We start from the raw sequence: 19,130 nt of genomic DNA, 5'->3' as shown, positions 1-19,130 counted from the left end.
GCTGCTATGAGCTGTGATTGCACCACCACACTCCAGCCTGGGTGAAAGAGCAAGACCCTGTCTCAAAAACTAGAAAAATGTAAAACTCTACACCGTCCTAGGTGGTGGGGTATAGAGGTGAGGGTGCTGCCATAGAAGATTGCAAGAAGAGGACATGGAAATGATTATCAGCAATGATCGTGCCTGAAAAGCTGTGGATCCGGCTGTATCATGGAGGCTGAGCCAGAATTTCTCTTATTTTTTGCTTTTTTGTTTTTGCTTTTTTCACGACAAAGTGTCATTCTGATTTCCAGGCTGAAGTGCAGTGGCATGATCAAGGCTCACTGCAGCCTGGACCTCCCTGGAGTCTGAATTTCTACTTAGCTACTCCCAATAAAAACGTGTATGTCTTTTGAAAGCTGCCTTTTACAACAGATTCTCCACCGACATTTTTAATAAAAAATTAAGGCTTTCGCTCAGAATCTCTTATGCAACAGTTCTTCCATATGTAGATAGAGGTGTCAGAACTGACTCAAGTGTTTTATTGGTGAAGAATCTCAGAATCTGGCAATTTTCACCTTTATAAAGAATGCTAGTTTATTATTTATTTATGGCTTTTCTCCTGATTTCTCACTTGCTTTCCTTCTTTGTCTATTTGGTGGTGGGCCTACCCACTGCTACGGGCTCCTTTCAGCTGATAATTGTCCATCAGTTTTTACTTACACTGAGTGGTGAATCTGGAATCAAGGGGCCCAGCTGGGTTCCTGGGTAATAGTAAAAATGTCGTGTGGGTGGACTGTGGAGGTTCATGCCCTGAGCTGGGCATCCCCACCTAGGCGTTCAGGCTGAGCCCAGCCAGGGCCAACAGTCTCATGGGTACAGGGCCTGAAAATAGTGCCTTTGCTCAGAGCCAGCAGATGGCTAGTTCTCTCACGAAATGCCACTCTACTTGGGGCTGTCTGGCCTCCTTGACTGTGTGGGGCTGGCTCTGCTTTCTTGATGGGACCTGGGAAATTCCAGCTTCCCCAGACTCAAAAGTCCCTGCCCTTGCTAACTCTAGAAGACAGAAATTCACGTAAAAGCTAGATTCACATAAAAGCTAGATTCAGTCCCAGCCTAAGCTCTCAGGCTTCTCACTATGCCGGACACTCCTGATGTCAGGTGAAGCCATGTGGGGACATCTAGGCTTGTTCAAGGCCCTTTGCCAGGCTCCACATAAAGCAGACCCTTGTGTGGGTGAGGCATGGTCATGGATGATCTGGATAGTGAATGGGGAGAAAAGCAGTGAGGTTCAGGGGAGGAGCACTGGCCTGGGAATCAGGAAGTTCAAGCTCGGCTTGCCTCTGCGTTAACTCTGGAACTTCTCAGGTGCTGAACTACTGGAACCAAGGACATCCTCAGATCTGGCCACATGAGAAAGCAGCAAGGTGCAGGAAAACAGCCACAGACATTGCAGTCCACCAGACCACCGTCCGCGACCAAGTGTGCCTGTCACTCACTCATGGCTTTGGCCAAATCATTTCAGTGTCTTCATATATAAAATGGAGCTGGTGATGCCTGACCTGCTCCTCAGGTGCCCAACCAGGAGACCCTAAGACAACATTTCTCTAAGCTTCAAGCAAAATCTTGACACAGACTTGGACTGTCATGCATTACTGGGGCATGATGACCACATCAAAGGAGCAAGCTTATGGATTGAGTGTCCGCTGTAGCTCTCATTCACGCTTCACAGCCACCGTGTGGGGCAGGTGTGACCACACCTGGCAGGTTTCAGACAGGAACCCCGAGAGCATATTAGGTTATGGGCACCATCAGAGCTGGAAGGATTATTTTCAAGTCCCATTTCTAGCACACCTGTAGGGTCTCAACGTGTGTTTGTTGAGTGAAAGAAGGAACTTCCCCACCCCACTCATCCTATATTCTTCTGTGTCAACTATTCACCCTTGGAGGGCAAAGAGTGGGGCACCTCCTTGGCCTTCGTTCTGCAGTCACTTTTCATGGGGAGAGTGCTCCCTTTCTGACCTCCTGAGATTCCAGTCACTGGCATGAAAACCCATCCTTGGCTGCTTCACTCCCTGACAGGTGGGGAGTGATGCCTTTTACCATTTATAAAAAAAAAATGTAAATGGTGACAAAAGCTATTTTTATAATGTTTTTATCTATTCCATGACTGACATCAATAACACATAACAGTTTCATTGACATTGTATCACATCCAATGGGCCCAGTGACCTGATTCAATGTCAGTAGAAAAGCCTCGTACATCATCTCCGTGGCTGAATTGCAACAGATCCATTACCAACGCTTCAACCCCAGAAGTGTCCCGGAACCGATGCCAAGTCCATTTCAAGTCCTCCTTCCCAATCTTCCTGGTTTGTAACTGCCTTAGCTCTCTCACCATGGACTCAGTCGCCCTTTGGCTCACCCCCTTAAATTGTTCCATCCCTGGACTTACCGAGTTTCAAGGGTCAGGACAGGTCTGTGCATTTGGTACTGTATGTCACACAGTAGGAGCTCAATTTATGAATAAACGAGAGGGGGAACGGCGGGGAGGAGGAAAGAATGTGGGTCTACACCTCAGTTACAGCGTAAGGGCTTGTGCATGGCTCTGTGTTCCTTGCAGCACTAGGACTCGGCTAGAACATCCGTAACAACTCAGGGTCCTTGGAGGAGTAAAACTGATTCTCATTTCGGCAGCTGGCTCTGGTGGGACTGAATCTAGGCAGAAAAGAGAAAAGGGTTTGGGACATTTTTGTAAAATGAAAACCTACTGTGGGAGAGAACTCCCTGCCCCAGACTTCAGCCCCAGGACCTGAAGCCAGTCAGCACCTGAGGAAGAGGAGGCTGCCCAGCCAGGCACCTGTGCTAGACTCACAGAGAGAAGCCTCCCAGCCAGGCCTACCTTGGTTCTCATCTTCTCAGCTACACAAAATGGGAACGGACATTGACTCTGCAATCTCATTACATGGGTTTAAGAGAGCCCTCACTAATATTGCAATATATGTGTCATTTGTCTCACTAGTAAGGCTGTTTAGTAGTCAAAACTGTAGAAAATTGAATATACACTTACTGTGTAAAAATGATATGCTTGGTTAGTGATAGTTTAAAAGAAATAAGTACATCTATCATAGATGAGCAGGCTGTCAGCTCTTTATATGTAAGAAAAATATTGAACACAAATGTGATGAATGTTGGGCACTATTTTACAAAAGTTATCCAACAAAGTTGGTTTACAGTAAGTTCTTCCAAGCAAAGAGGAAGATAAAAGGAAAAGAGAGAGACAATGGATAGAAGAAAACAAGAGATAGGGGGTGGGGAACAAGGGGAGAAACCAAGGGAAAAAAGAGCTCCAAAGTGTTGAGAGAAAAGGCCCCAAGCATTGTCCTCACTCTGGCATCGCAGTAGCCCTTCCCTGCTCCTGCATCCCTCTACTTGGAAAAAGTTTCCTCCCCATTGGGAGCTCAGATGGGGAGGAGTAAACCGACTGCAGAAGATTCCACGTCCTGGAAAATGGCTGATGAACACTTGGTAGTTCCATCCCCAGGCCACCGGAAAAGGCAATCGGAATGGATTTTGCTATGGCCCAAAGGCGAAAGTCAGGTAGACTAAGAGAAGAAAGTTGAACTAGTGATCAACAGTCTTACTTGGGGAGTGGCTCCATAAATAAGGAAGTTTCAGGTGGGAAGGGAATTCTAAAATAGTGTGAGGAGCTCCCGTTGGGGTGTTGGGGTGTTAAGGGGGCTGGTTGTGCGACCTCTAAGCTGGGCCCTGGGATGGAGGTGAGCCCCTGTCTGGGGATGGAGCAGTGAGGAGGTCAATAAGTCCATTGGGGTCAGCTCCAAGGAGCCCGGGGACAGGGAATACGGTAGAGGAGGACAGAGAAGACAGAGGAGGCAGGAGGCCCATTCCTGGAGGACATGGGACTTGACTGAGCTTTGAGCCTGAGTGGGTACAGAGTTCTTCCAGTCGGAGAAGAGTCCAAGGCAGAGGGTGACCACCTCCATTTGGTTGGAGCAGAGAAAGGGTGCATTTGAGGGCAAAGGTAACAGAGCTAAGACCGGCGAGAGCTAGCTGGCAGCGTCTATCTTGGCATGCAAGTGGGGCTTGAAATCAAATTCAGACGGCCTCCTTTGAGATCCAGTAGTTAGAGGGCAGCCACAGAGGGCATCCGAGCCAGGCAGAGTGAGAGTGAGAGTGTGATAGAGTGGGGAAACTCCTGATGGGCCGGGAGGGTGCTCTTCCCTCCCCAGGGCTTTGATCTCCAGAGATCAAAGTGCCTCCACCAGCACACCCCCCTCTCCCACATGCGTCCTGCTACACCTCTGCACTGTCTGGGTTCCCCGTGAGGGCAGAGCTTCAAAGTGAGACCTAGGGGCTGAGGGGAGATTCAGAAGCACTCAGGAGAGGAAGGTGCAGGGATGGGCCTGTGGGAGCTCAGGAAGGTGAGTGTCTCCTCTGCCCAGCTCAAGCTTAGGAGAAAGTGGGAAGTGAGCTGAGAGTTCTGTGCCTCGCTTTACCTCTTCCCTATTTCCGTAGTCTTACCTTCATTCCATTCTTCCTTCCTTCTCACCCTCTTCCTTCCTTTCTCCTTTTTCAATTTGAACCAACACTGGCCTGGTGCTCACTACCTGCTAAGAATTGTTAGAAACAACTTGTGAATATTATCTCGTTTAATCCTCATAACAACCTCGTATGTGGCAAGCACTGTTACTGAGGAATCAATGGGCTCCCTGCTGAAGGCACATAGAGGCCAACACATGACCCCAGCTTTTGAGAAAAGAAAAATTTGTTTGCAGTTCTACTGGCAAGGAAACAAGAGGAAACACTTAAATCTGTCTCCCTAAGCTGGAGGCTGGGTCAGGTTTTATAAGCATAGGGTAATGAGGTGTGATCTGACTGGATCTTGCAATGGGGTGATGCCAGGAGGCATGATCTGATTGGATCCTGCCATGGGGTGATGCCAGGACTCAGTATGATTGGGTCCTGATCCTGCCATGCATGTCCACTTCTTAATTCAGTCCCCACTCTTTGGGAGTGCTTACACTCCCTCCTGCTTGCCCATTTGGCTCATCTGGGCATGCAGAGTTTATGTGACCTTCAACCTGGGGATCCATGGCAGCTGAATGGCAACTCACAACTTTGTTACATAAAAGTTGAACCAGGTGGGTATGGTAGCTCAAGCCTGTAATCCCAGCACTTTGAGAGGCCAAGGTGGGAGGATCTTTTGAGCCCTGGTTAAGGCTGCAGTGAGCTGTGACTGTGCCACTGCACTCCAGCCTGGGCAACAGGAGTGAGATCCTGTCTCAAAATAAATAAATAAATAAATAAATATATAAATAAATAGTTGGACCAGATTGGTCTAAAGCAGTTGCACGACTATAATTATCCCCTTTTTATAGATGAGAAAACTGAGGCTGGGGGGAAGTTAGGCATTGTGCCAAGTCACCCTGTGAGTAAGTGGCAGAGCTGGGATTTGAACCCAGTCTGTCTAGTTCCACTGTCTGAACTTTGCTGCCTCTGCATAATTCTCCTCCCCAAAGTTGCCCCCCTCAAACAAACAAACAAACACCAGTAATGTTCTGGAGAGACCCCAGGTGTTCAGTGAGAGTATTTTGACTCTGTCTTCTCCTTTCTGGAGCTTGTCCTTATTGGAGCTGGGAAGGTGGTTCCAGGGATGAGGGTGATAGGGTGGGATACAGGAAGCTCCCCTCCGTGAAAGGCAGGAAGATTAAACCTTCACCCAGCTCTGGCAGTCCCAAACTTTATACCTCTGGGCTTGTATTCACTGTTCCCCCTTCTGAGTTTCCAATGTCCATCATACCACTCTGTATGCCCCTGCATACCCATAGCTTAGCTTCCACTTGTGAGAAGTTGAGATCTTTGCTTTTCTGTTCCTGAGCTACTTCACTTAGGATAATGGCTCCCAGCTCCTTTGAAGTTGCTGCAAAAGACATTATGTCATTCTTTTTTATGGCTGAGTAGTAATCCATGGTGTATATATGTCACATTTACTTTGTTCACTCATCAGTTGACGGACATTTAGGTTGATTCAATATCTTTGAATTGTGAATTGTACTTTAGTAAACACATGTGTGCAGGAGTCTTTTTGATGTAATGAGTTCTTTTCCTTTGGGTATCCAGAAGTGGGACTGCTGGATGGAATGGCAGATCTACTTAGAGTTCTTTGAGAAATCTCCATACTGTGTTCCATAGTGGTCGTGCTAATTTATATCCCCACCAGCAGTGGATATGCTTGGGGATGTGATTTTTAAGGAAGAGATGACACTCATTACTGAAGTATGGTGAGTAGAGCCCTGGGCGTGGGTAGAGCCCTGGGCCAGGCCTGGAGGAGCAAAGGGAGGAAAGAAGAGGGGAGTCTTGATTTCCTAGGGTTTCATACTTAGGCAGCCCTGCTACTCTAAAAGTCTGAGGGTTCTTATAGTTATCCGAGCTAGGAAATCTGGTAGTCATGAAGTTGACTTCTGTCTTCTCAGCTGGGGAGACAGAGACATGTGACAGGGTCACTTCGGGTCAGCAGTGGCAGGGCTTCCTACGTGTCAATGCACGCTCAACATTCAATTCACACCCAGCTCATTCCTCAACGAGGCTTCTCCTCCATGGGCAGGCTCCCTGCATCCCTCCTGGCCAAGCCCTCTCTTTCTTTATCTCCAGTGCTGAGGGGAGGAGGGAGGAAGAGAAGAGAAGGGGTGATTGCCAAAACCCTGGAGTCCACGCAAACCAAATGGAGGAGATTCTATCTTCACTTTGCACAAGGCATGGAAGAAGCTGAGAGAAGGGCCCAGTGTGGGGTAGGCAGCGGCCCAGGCAGAGTCTCTATGCAGAATGTTCACATCACCCTTGGGACAGCCCGGCCAGCAAACCTGACTTTAGTGCACCAGCTACCTTCTCATCGGCCCTGCAGCCACCACATCCTCACTGGAGCTCTGGCTTTCTTGCACAAATACTGATGCCTCCTGACATGTCCTCCCAGCCCACTGCCCCTTCCATATTGCCCACCCCTCCTCCACACAGGGAAATTGATGTGTGGAGTGGGACTCATTATGAAGTTGAATCCTTAGCCTTTTTCTTGGAGAAGGAACCTGCCCACCACTGGCCCTGCTATATGTGTCCCTTATCTGGTCCATCTTGAGCCACACAGACCCCAGACCACTGCCCTGAGGTCCCTCCTTGTCTGTGTGGCTGACTTCCCATCTGGGATCATACTCATCTCTATCCTCCCACCCCACAGGTGTTCCAGAACTGTCCTCTTCCTCCTCCTCTCTTATCCTGTCTTATTTGTAGGAGTTCTTTATATATTCCAGTTAATAACCCTCTGTCAGTTTGCCATCTATTTGCTACACAGTCTACTATTTTAATTTTGCCTGTAATTTTTTTGTGGTTTAGAGTTTTACAATTGTGTTTCACTTATTTATTCAACAAATATTTATTGAATATCTACTGATGTCAAATTATCAGCCTTTTCTTTGTCTTTTTTACTTCTTGTTTGAAAAGAACTTTCTTATCTTCTTCTCTGATTTTATAGTAGTTTTTTATGTTTAGATTCTGTAATGCCTACATTTATTTTTTTCAAATGGTATGAGATAGGAATTTCAATATATATTTTTAAATGTATACTATATTTCATAGGCCCTCCTGTCTCTAGTCTTTACTAAGTTCTCATATGGACACAGATCTATTTCTGAATTCACTTTTCTGTTCTACTACTCTGTCTATTCTAGTGCTGATACAACTTGCTTTTTATCAAAATGGGATTAAAACATATTTTGGACAAACACTCCTTCTCTTTTATCTTTAAATTTTTTACAGTTTCTTGGCTCTTCTTGCACAGAAAGTCTTCTATTTAAATATCAGAATCAGATTGTCAATTTCCATGAAGAATTTTGTTTGTCTTTTGATAAATTCTAGGTTGAATTCATGAATTTATTTTGGGAAAAGGGTTAGATTTTCCATGTTGAAGCCTCCCTTTCATGAACACAGTTTCTGTCTTTGTTACGCCAGTTTTTGGCCCACCTCCTCAGGGTCTTCCTGGGCAGGACCACTGTCCTCAGATGTCTCTATATCTGAATCTTTGCCTTCTTACTAACTATACTGCCTCATCTCCTGCTATTGTTATACACGGGTAGTGGGGAGAATGCAAGCACCCAGAGAAATCAAATGGCCCATTTATAGTTACAAAACAAAGAACAAAGCCAAGACCAGGACTCAGGTCCCTTGACATTCACCTCATGGCCAGGCTCCAGCCACTGAACTACCACACCCCTGTAGCTACTACCTCCTCCAGTGCTTCATCTCCATCCCTCACACCTCCCTGCTACTCAGCCCTACAAAATACAGCACTTTAAACTACTGCATATGCACATGGCTGCCCATGAGCTCAGGACATTTCTTTGAATGCTTTCTTAGTGCTTACTGACAGCCAGGTCCGGTGTTATATGCGGGATACACCAAAATGAATAAGACCCCTGGCCTAAGGGTGCTCACAGGAAACGAGATGTGTGCACCCAAGTTACAGGTGTCACAAGTGTGAGAGGATGTCATAGTCTGTTTGCACTGTTATAAAACCGTCTCATAAATGTGTGTCTTCTAAACCACAAAAATTTATTTTTCACAGTTCTGGAGTCTGGGAAATATAAGATTTGCTTTTACTTTATTTATTTATTTATTTATTTATTTATTTATTTAATTTTATTTTTTTGAGATAGAGTCTTGCTTTGTTGCCCAGGCTGGACTGCAGTGGCGTGATCTCGGCTCACTGCAAGCTCCACCTCCCGGGTTCATGCCATTATCCTGCCTCAGCCTCCTGAGTAGCTGGGACTACAGGCGCCTGCCACTACAGGAGCCCACCACTACATCTGGCTAATTTTTTTGTATTTTTAGTAGAGACACAGTTTCACCATGGTAGCCAGAATGGTCTTGATCTCCTGACATTACGATCAACCGGCCTCTCAAAGTGCTAGGATTACAGGGGTGAGCCACCGTGCCCAGCTGGGAAATATAAGATTAAGATACTGGCAGATTTGGTGTCTGGTGAGGGTCTACATTCTGGTTCATCTGTAGCACTTTCCTGCTGCATCCTATATGGTGGAAGGGGCAAGGCAGATCTCTGAGCACAAATCTTATTCATGAGAACTCTGCCTCATAGTCTGATTACTTCACAAAGGCCCCACTTCCAAATGTCATTACATCGTCAACTAGATTTCTGCTATTAATTTGGGAGTGACACGGACATTCTGATTATAGCAGAGGATGTGTCTGGGTATGTCTGATGAACTGGTGAGTGAGCAACTACGCATTGATTTGCAATGTAGGTTTTGTCAGGGGTGGAGATGTTTACAAGGGAGCCAGGAAGGAATCAGGATATACTACCAGATACTGGTTGAACTGTACCCACTGTTTCTTGTGGACTTATAACTTAGCCCTGTAGAGAGAGGTGCTGTAGGCAGAGCCTAAGGGAAGGCTCTTTTTGCAGCCTTGGAGACACACAGGACCCAAGGAACCCTGCTTGATCATCAGTGCCAAGCACAAACCAGAGTAGGTGAACTCAGAAAATCTTTGGGCAGTGAAGAGCCCAGGGAACATGGCCACCATGTGACCCTATCAGCCATGCCCAGGCTGAGACTGGTATACCACCAGCACCTGTCTTCTCCTGAAGGCTCTGGGCAACTGCAGCAAGGGGAGATCCCCACTCTGGGGGACATCAATGTCCTCAGAGGCAAACAGACTCGGGTTTGAGTCCCAGATCCAACAATGAAAGCTTGTGGTCCTCATTACAGTACCAACTGCTAGAGTAGACAAACGGAAGAAAACTCTCCTTCATTCGTATGGGATGGGGATTCAAACGGTAGCTCAGTGGACATCTGACTCTGAAACCCACATGCCTGCCTGGTGTGAGGTGTCCAGAGACCTTAACAACAGATTATTTTCCACTTTCCATGTGACCTGGTTCCCACAGAGGGGACTGCCCTGGGGTAGTTGTGTTATTTTACTTGGAATCACTGATTGAAATCAAACTTCAGGCAATTTGACTGGCACAACTTATGCCATGTCTCTGTAGCACTGGTGCTTTGAATTACATAATGTTATTTAAATTGATATTTAATTTATAGTAAGAGGAAACTAGTGGATCAGATAAAATAAAGGCAAGGGTAAAGGGTAAAATAGACAAATGACCTCAGCCACAAAAGTTAGAGGACAGGGACCTACAGGACCTGGATGGCCAGAACGGAACCCAGAGAAGAGACTGAGATAGTAGAGGGGGTAGGAGAGAGGTGGCCAGGACTGGAAAGCAGCAGGGAATGTGCAGTCAGCCTTGGAGGATAATCGGGTGCAACTGGGAGTGAGGACTGGGGGCTGAGCCTGGTGCAGAAGAGCAGAGGCAGGTGTGAGGGGTAGTGGGAGGCTGATGGGACACAGGATCGGGCCCCGAGATGAAGGGGATGCAGGTTAGGGAATGGGAGCCCAGACGGTGTTGAAACCCATGGGAAGGCTCTGGCAGGGTTTTAGGAAGGAAGACTAAGGGTGATTGTGGGTTAATGAGAAACATCAAGGGAGATCAATAGGTTGGAGCAAAGTGGGCCCAGGCCTGTGTGAGCAGACAGACCTTCCTAAAGAAAAACGAGCCCAGCCGGAAGCTCCGGGTTGTGGTCTGGAGACCTGTCTAGTCAAACCTTGATCAAGGCAGAGACCTCACAGACTCAGACAGAGAGAATGAGAACTCCTGCGTGGAGTCAAAGCCAGCCATGGCTTTTCATTCAATTTACATGTACCTGTACTGTAGCGCACTCATGAAAAGTGATGGGGAGCAAACTGAGAAAGATGAAAGAACAGAGTTCTTTCTGCAAAGTATAATCACTGTGCAGGATTCCTTTCCACACTCAGGCTCTGAGAGGCTGGAAGTCCAAGATCAAAGTATTTACAGGGATGATTTCTTCTTAGGCCTCTCACCTTGGTTTTCAGATGGCTGCATTCTCACTGTGTCCTCACATGGTCACCTTTCCATTTGTGTTTTCTATGTCCTATTCTCATCTTTTTTACAAGGACACTGATGCTGTTAAATTGAAGTCCACTCAAATGGCCCCATTTTTAACTTAATTACCCCTTTAAAATCCCTATCTCCAAATACAATCACATTTTTGAGGTACTAAGGATTAGGGCTTCAATATAGAAGTTTGGGGGTACACAATTCATCACATAACAAGGACCAGGTGGGATTTATTCCAGGTTTGCAACTTTGGCATGCTATGTAAAAATCAGTTAACATAATCCACCATACTAACAGGCTAAAGAAGAAAAAGCATGTGATAGTATCAATTGTTGCACAAAAAGTGTTTGACAAGCTTGCACAGGCATTAATGATAAAAACTTTTAAAAAACTAGGAATAGAGAAAAACTTTCTTTTTTAAGATAGAGTCTCACTGTCACCCAGGCTGGAGTGCAGGTTCAGTGGTGTAATCATGGCTCACTGCAGCCTCAACTTCCTGTATTCAAGTGATCCTCCCACTTGAATAGCTGAGACTAAAGGCACACACCACTGCAACTGGCTAATTTTTGTATTTTTTTGTAGAAACAGGGGTCTCAGTATGTCCCCCAGGCTGGTCTCCAACTCCTTGTCTCAAGCAATCCTCCCATCTCAGCTTTCCAACGTGCTGGGATTACAGGAGTGAGCCTCTGCACCTGGCCAAAAAACTTCCTTGACATAGTAAAGAACACACATACACACACACCACACCCTACAGTTGATATCAGGGGAAGAATGTCCACTCACATCATGCCTATTCAACATTGTACTGGAAGTTCTAGCTAGTGAAATAGAAAGAAAAAAAACTTACTGACTGGAAAAGAAGAAATAAAATTTTCTCTATTTACAAATAACATGATTTTCTATATAGAAAATCTCAAAACAGCCCTCCATTTAAAAAGAAACAAAAATCATGCTCCTACAGCTAAAATACCGGCCATGTTTGCAAGATCAATACACAAAAATAAATTATATTTCTATACACCAGACATGAACAAAATATTTTAAAAATCATTTACAATTATTAAAAACATACCTAGGTTTAAATCTAACAAATTATGTATAGAATCTGTTTATTGAAAATTATAAAATGTGGATTAAATAAATTTTAAAAAACTTAACTAAATGGAGGGATATACCATGTTTATGGATTGGAAGATTAAACACAGTAAAGATGGCAATTTTCTTTAAACTGATCTCTAGATTTAATAAAATGTCTATCAAAATCCCAGTAAGGTTTATTGCAGAAAAAGGCAATCTTATTCTAAAGTTTACATGGAAAGAAAAGGAATCTGGACAAATGATCTAAAACAACTTTGAAGAGAAGTATAAAATAAAAAGAACCAGTCTAACCGATGTTATCTATAGTAATATCTATAGTAATCAAAATAGTCTGGTTTTGGCATGGAGATAGATACATGGATCAGTGGAACAGAAATGGAACCCAGAAATAGTTTAAAATATGCCCAAATGATTTCAACAAGGTGTAAAAGCAATTCAGTGGACAAAGGATAGCATTTTCAACAAATAGTAATGGTGCAATTGGACATCCATAGGTAAGAAAGTAAACCTTCATCTAAATCTCACACCTTATACAAATTCAGACCAAAATGGATCACAGACTTAAGTGCAAAGCTGTATCTATTTTAGAATAGGAGGAAATCTTTAGGACCTAGGACTAGGCAAAAATTTTTAGTTTTCACACACACACACACACATTTTATGAAAGGAAAAATCGATACATTAGACGTCATCTAAGTTAAAATAACTTTTGCTATTAAAAAATTGTAAAGATGAAAAAAGTGAGAGAAAGCATTAGCAAGTCACATATCCAATAAAGGCCTCATATCGAGAATGTAGAAGGGAGTCTTTAAAGTCAGTAGAGAAAATGAACAATTCAATTTGAACATGGGCAAAAAAACATGAACAGACATTTCACTGAAGAGGACATACAGATGGCAAAAATAAAAGAACATGAAAACATATTCAACATAATTAGCTATGGAAGTAATTCAAGTTAAAACCACAATGAGGAAAACTCACATAACATGCAGAAGAGAAGGCTGTGTAAAGGCAGAGGCAGAGACTGGAGTGTTGCATCTTGAAGACAAGAAATGCCAAGGACGGCCATCTGGTAACTCCAGAGGCCAGGCGAGAGGCATGGAGGATTCCCTCACCCTGAGCCTTCAGAGAGCGCATGGTGCTGCTGACATCAATTTGGGATTTCTAGCCTTCTGAACTACTGTGGGCAATAAATTTCTGTTGTGTTACAAAATTGCAAACACACAATGATATCTCACTACTCACCAATCAGAATGGCTAAATGAAGAATCCTGGTTTCAACATATGCTGGTGAGGATGCAGACAACCCAGACCCCTCCTCCACTGCTGATGGGAATGTAAAATGCTACAATCACTCTGGAAAACAGTTGGGCGTGTCCTGTAAACCTAAGTACCCACTTACTATACAGCCCAGCAATTATACTCTTGGGCGTTTATCCCAGAGAAATGAAAAATCTATGTTTACATAAACACCTTTATGTAAATGTTTATAGCAGCTTTATTTGTTATAGGCAAAAACTGGGAACTATAGTAAGTGCATGCTTAGTTTTATAGGACACGCCCAACTATTTTCCAGAGTGATTATACCATTTTACATTCCCATTAACAGTGGAGGAGGGGTCCGGGTTGTCTGCATATATATATATATATATATATATATATATATATATATATATCTCAAATATATATATTTGAAATAACAAAAGTATAGAGCTCAAGTATAGAATAGTAGAGTTAGTGATAGGACAGGAGTGGATATAGCTGTAAAGTTCTAGCACAAGAAAATCTGTAGTAATGAAACCGTTCTTTATCTACATTGTGGTGGTTAAAGGAATCCACATATCTGATAAAATTGCAAAGAACTACACACACAGACACACACACACACATATAAGTAAATAAATGAGCACATGCAAGACTGGTAAAACCCAAATAATGTCTGTGGATTAGATCAATATCAATTTACTGATTTGTTACTGTATTGTATTTACGCAAGATGTTACCATTGGGGAAAACTGGGCGAAGAGCTTTTCCCGTAAGTTTTCCTTCAACTTCCTGTGAATCTATAATTAATTCAAAACAAAACATTTTAAAGAAATTCAAGAGGAGACTTAGAGAAGAACTTTGTAGGGATAGGAGGGATTCCAGGAGATTTACAGGTTGGAGGGTCACCAGTATTTGTTTAAACCAAGGATTTGGGTAAAATCACTCCAAGAGTCTGAAGAAAGTTTCCACCTCAGCATTTAAACATCTGGTGGGGGAGGCCCTATGGAGTGGAGAGAGATGTAAGGGAAACTCTACACAAGGGAAAGTCCTGGTTATGACAGAAGAAAGTATCTCAATTAGGAAGGAGAGTGGACTGAGCGGATGCAAGCGAGAAGTTCAGTAAGTTGGAGTGAAGCGTCTGTGGTGTTTAGTGCTCTTGATGAGCTGTGTCAGGGTTGTGAAATAATAGGATGATGGAGTGATTCAGGGAAAAACTGGAGTAGTGAGCACAAGAGGTGGAAAAAAAATTGAAGATCTCTAGAAACTGGTCCTTTGCCAAGCCTTGGTGTTGGGCGAGGGGGACAGCTGGACCATTTATTAGCTTGTTTACTCTATTACTAAAATAAGCCTAGCAATATTCTAGGTTTGAGGACGTGAGTGATCCTGGGGAAGAAGCTTCCTAAAGAAAATATTGAGGCATCTCAAGCTTTAATGACCTATTACTCAGCACTGGAATTGGATTAATATGATATGTGTGTGATTCACTACCTAGTTCTGCCACTGTCTTGCTGTGTGATCTTCAGCAAGTTACTTGCCTTGTCTGGGCCTAAAGAGTATCTGTGTTGTTCCTTTTTTTCCCATCTTTTCAGCACCCCTTTCCCTTAACTGTGCAGTTCTGCCTCTAGACAAGAAAGAAGACTCCCATCCTTGCTTTGGTACTCCTGTAGCTGTATGCCTCCTGACAGGACAAGAGAATGTGACTGGATAGAGCCAATGCCTCCTGCTCTAGACCACACCAGCTAGGTCAGCCCCCTGCCCAGATGGTCCTAAGCCCACTTCTAGAACTTCATTGACCTCTTTTTTGGATCTTACCTCCCAAGTGCAGACCACACACTGGTCTAGAGTTGTGGTCAAGGGTCTGCTGTTTGCAAGTGTAGACGGAGCTGGAACTTGTGATCTTGGTGTCTACACATTAGAATTGGAGGCTGTTTATAAGGCAAGAGAGAGAAGAGTGGGAGACGGAGTAGTTAATAAGCTGGAGTGGGAGGGTTGCGTGCATTGTCCATGTGTAGCTAAAATTCCAAGGTGTTTAGAAATTCTAAACTCAAGCCTGACCTTCCAGGTTGTTATGAAGCTTTATTTGTCAAGGTGGGAGGATATCATATTTAAAAAAATAGTTTGTAACGTGATTTGTAACATTTAGAAATGTTTGTACTGTCATGCTGGGCTCTGTAAGTGTTCAGATGGGGCTTGTGACAGTCCCCTTGGAGGAATGTCCGCTCCCTGATTATGTGCAGTTTGGGGAGACAGGGACTTCATTCCACTGCCTTCCTTCTATGGAAGCAGCAGAAGACCCTTGAACCTGCCTCTTTGAGAGTCTTCTTTCTTTGTCAATGATGATTGACATTTCTAATGTTGGTGGTCAGGTACATGACTTCAGCTCAGACAATCATATTCTTTCTTACTGGACTTGAGACTTGGGTGGAATGACTTTGACTAAAATAAATTTCAGGTGATGTTCATTCTAGCAGGAGTGGATGCCTGGGTTGGGGCGTACCTGTTCTGACTCAGGTCTTATAGCTGGGCCCCACCTTCTACTGCAGACTCTCTTTCCCATAGGCTCTGGAAGTTCCTCAATATCCTTCTCATTTGTGCTTCATCAACTGACACGTTTCTGTAGGTTACCATCAGTTAATTGTGTGGCTATTTTTCTAGGCCTCAGATTTCTGTTTTGTCCATGACCTCACAGGGTCTTCTCGGCTCTGATGCCCAGCGGCTCATGTTGCAGAAGTTTCAGTAGCTACTCAGCTTTTCCAAACTAACAAGTTCATACTTCTAAATGGGAGGTTTCTCAGCTATTCATGCCCCCCAAATAGCATAAGCTGGGTAGAGCTGGGGGACAGGAGAATGAGTGGGGAAGGACATTGGACTTGGGGGGAAGCTGATATGTCCATGGCCTTGAAGTGGACTGCTATTGAGGAATTTCTGGGTTTGGTCTTTGTACCAAAGGCAACTGTGTAACCAACATTGTTTAATGGGTTTAGGGTGACCCTAAGTTATTCTACCTGAAGGCCAGAAGAATCCAATTCCAGCTATGTGCTTTTCGTTAAATGATCGAATTTAGCCCAATCTAATTAGCTCACACTGGTGCCAGTGGGAGGCCCTGAAGGTCACTGGATTCTTCAAGGTGGTGTGAGTTAGTATCTGCCCCAGGGAGCTCATAGTCTGCACACTGGTTTGACAGGCTTTCCCAAAGCACCTCTCCTGTCTTCTGGCTCTTACTCCTCCTGAGCAAGAGAACATTTGCACCAACCTCCAGAGCCTAGAGATGCAACATATGCAACATATACATTTTAAGAATAAAAAAAGGTAGCTGATTTTTCAGAATCCATATAACCGAAAGTGCTAGACCTTTCTGCCCATCTCCACCCCCCTCCCTTACCCACTCCAACCATAAATATGGAAAGAGGGTGATTCAGTATAATTCCATTTGGCCAGGGCTGGAGTGGTGTCTGGAACACTCCTTCGGAATGATGGTAGACAAAACCTCTGTGCTATCCAGACTCCGGGCTGTGCGACTGGATTGCAAAGTGGTGGTGGTGTTGTCCTCCTTCTTAACGCGGGGAGCTCTGGCAATGAGTGAGGACGGGGAAGTTTGGAGGCTTGATGAGTTTGTTCTTTAGTACACAGCTCACTCTGTTCCTAGCCCCCTCTGCAGATGACAGGAGGTGCTAGACGGTGGAAAGTAAGATGTGTAGTGCTGTAGGCAGAAATTTGATATGGTGTAATTACTGTACATTAAAATAGATGGAATTTGGATTTGAAAGCAGAGCAGACCATATCTTACGTGATGATGAGAAGGGACACATCACCCCACACGGCGTCGCATGTGCCTGAAAGAGCGTTCCAGCCTCTGAAAATGGCACATGGACCAAAATGTCCAAATAAACACCTCATTGCCGAGAGTGGGAGGGGGAGGAGGCTCTCACCGAGGCAGTTGAGAGTAGATGTGAATCAGAAACTACAATCGTATGAACCATCTTTTGGTTCAAACTTTTACTTGAATATGAGGTATTGCAATTCTGTTTTCAGAACCAAACTGGAGCCATGCTAATTCTTTTCTGTGGAGAGGATAGAGAAAAGCAATAGAATCTCCCAAGGTTTTACTGAACCACTTGTGCCAGGCTAGGTCAAGAAGTGATATGAGGAAGATACATGTTCTAAGGGGTTTGATAGTTTATTTGGCAATCTAAGGACCAATGTAAATAATTTTTCAAATACCGTCTATAATTGAATATTATTACACATAATGCAAGTAGGGATGTCCGAAACGAGAGCATGTGTTGGGAAGGTTCAACTTGAGTGGAGTGGATTCAAGTAGACAAAGGGCAGGAACGTGTGCTATGTGATTGAAGGTGGGGGAACAGCTTGAGAAATAGTGCACAGGTGAATACAGAGATGCTAGATGCATGCAGACATGGGAGGAAAAGAGGGAGAACACTTTGGTGGCATAAGACAAAGAATTCAAATGCCAGATGGGGATCTGACTAGAGAGTCTAGTGATGCCTTTTTGCCTATATCAACCCTCAGAGCTTCTGATCACGAAATACCAGGTTAAATCCCGGGTCCAGCTTCAGAGGGTGGGAGAGAACCATGCGAAGTGTGTGCGATGACATTTTGTTAGGAAGAGTGCCATCCTAGTAGTACTGATTCTAAGCTTTTGGGTTTTCCTTTTGTTCGTCTATTGATCTTACTGCTTCAGCCAATGGAAAGGCAGCATAAAGTAGCCTTAATTCCTCCACAAAGCATTACTGAAGTTTTAGAAAAGAAGACTCCACACTGGGTGTCCTGGCCATCAGGCTGGCTTTCTCTGAGTCTAACACTGAATTTCCTGACCTCTCTCCCACATGGCAGAGCTCACAGCTGCCACCACTGAGATGCACCTGTTAGGGTGATTTTCTGAAACTGCTCTTAAAAGACATTTTAAATATACAAGCATCACTCCTGGAGGTAAGGCCATTTTGAATGCAAAGTGATCATCACATCTCTTGCAATCTATTTTTAGACTTCTTTCCTGGAGCCAGAAGAATATGGGCCAACTAGTTAAGAGGGAACTGAAAATAAAGCTTGGACTGCAGATGCCATCACCAGCATTCATGAGCTGAGATAATATAATGGACCATGTGTCTGCACTTGCGCTTTACCTCCCTTTTCCTCACTCCCTCTCCTTGAGACCTCTGCCAAGGTTGACACCTGGATCATGAAGGGTGAAGAGTCAGCAGGTCTGCAGAAGGCCTCTTGGCCAGCTTGCTGTTCAAAACGACATCTGGCTAGGAGATCATAATTTAGCTCCACCCTCCACCTCCATCTCACACACAAACACACACACACAAACACACACATATAAACACACAACTCTGCCCAAGTACCAATGAAGACAAATGGGGAGAAGAGGAAAGTCGCACCATCACCCAAAATAGGGGCTAACAGACATTAATGCCAGCCAGTGAAAGGAATTGACCCTAGTACCACCAATGTCTTTAGAAATACAAAGCGGAATGTGAAAACAGTTATAACGACATCCTTTTACTTGCTTTTATTTGTCTTTGACAGATCTGGTAGAAAAAAATGAGAAAGCCTAAATAATATGACTTTTACGTTATGCAGAATATATCTTTGTTTCTAACACACATATAGGAACTTATATTAGTCAACAAAAACTCAATAAACTTAAAAAATTATAAACATGTTTCACATATAATGTATTTACTTATTAGGTATAATTAAAGTAATAATGACAAATATTTTTAAAACAATAACAATTGTTAGGAAATTTAGCAATACT

General features: G+C 44.1%; 1 long non-coding RNA gene across 1 annotated transcript in view; it reads left to right on the top strand.

Moving 5' to 3' along the window:
* Nucleotides 1-8,962: 8,962 nt before the first annotated feature.
* LOC110741915 overlaps nucleotides 8,963-19,130 on the top strand; it is a 43,904-nt gene continuing 33,736 nt past the window's right edge. The window contains exon 1 of the long non-coding RNA XR_002518943.2: nucleotides 8,963-9,273. This is a non-coding gene — a long non-coding RNA (uncharacterized LOC110741915). The remainder of the gene's footprint in view (nucleotides 9,274-19,130) is intronic.

Source organism: Papio anubis, chromosome 20 (genome assembly GCF_008728515.1).
Source record: "Papio anubis isolate 15944 chromosome 20, Panubis1.0, whole genome shotgun sequence".
In the NCBI taxonomy this organism is placed as follows: domain Eukaryota; kingdom Metazoa; phylum Chordata; class Mammalia; order Primates; family Cercopithecidae; genus Papio; species Papio anubis.
Note: the sequence above shows the minus strand (reverse complement) of the source record. Positions and strands in the feature narration are given on the sequence as shown.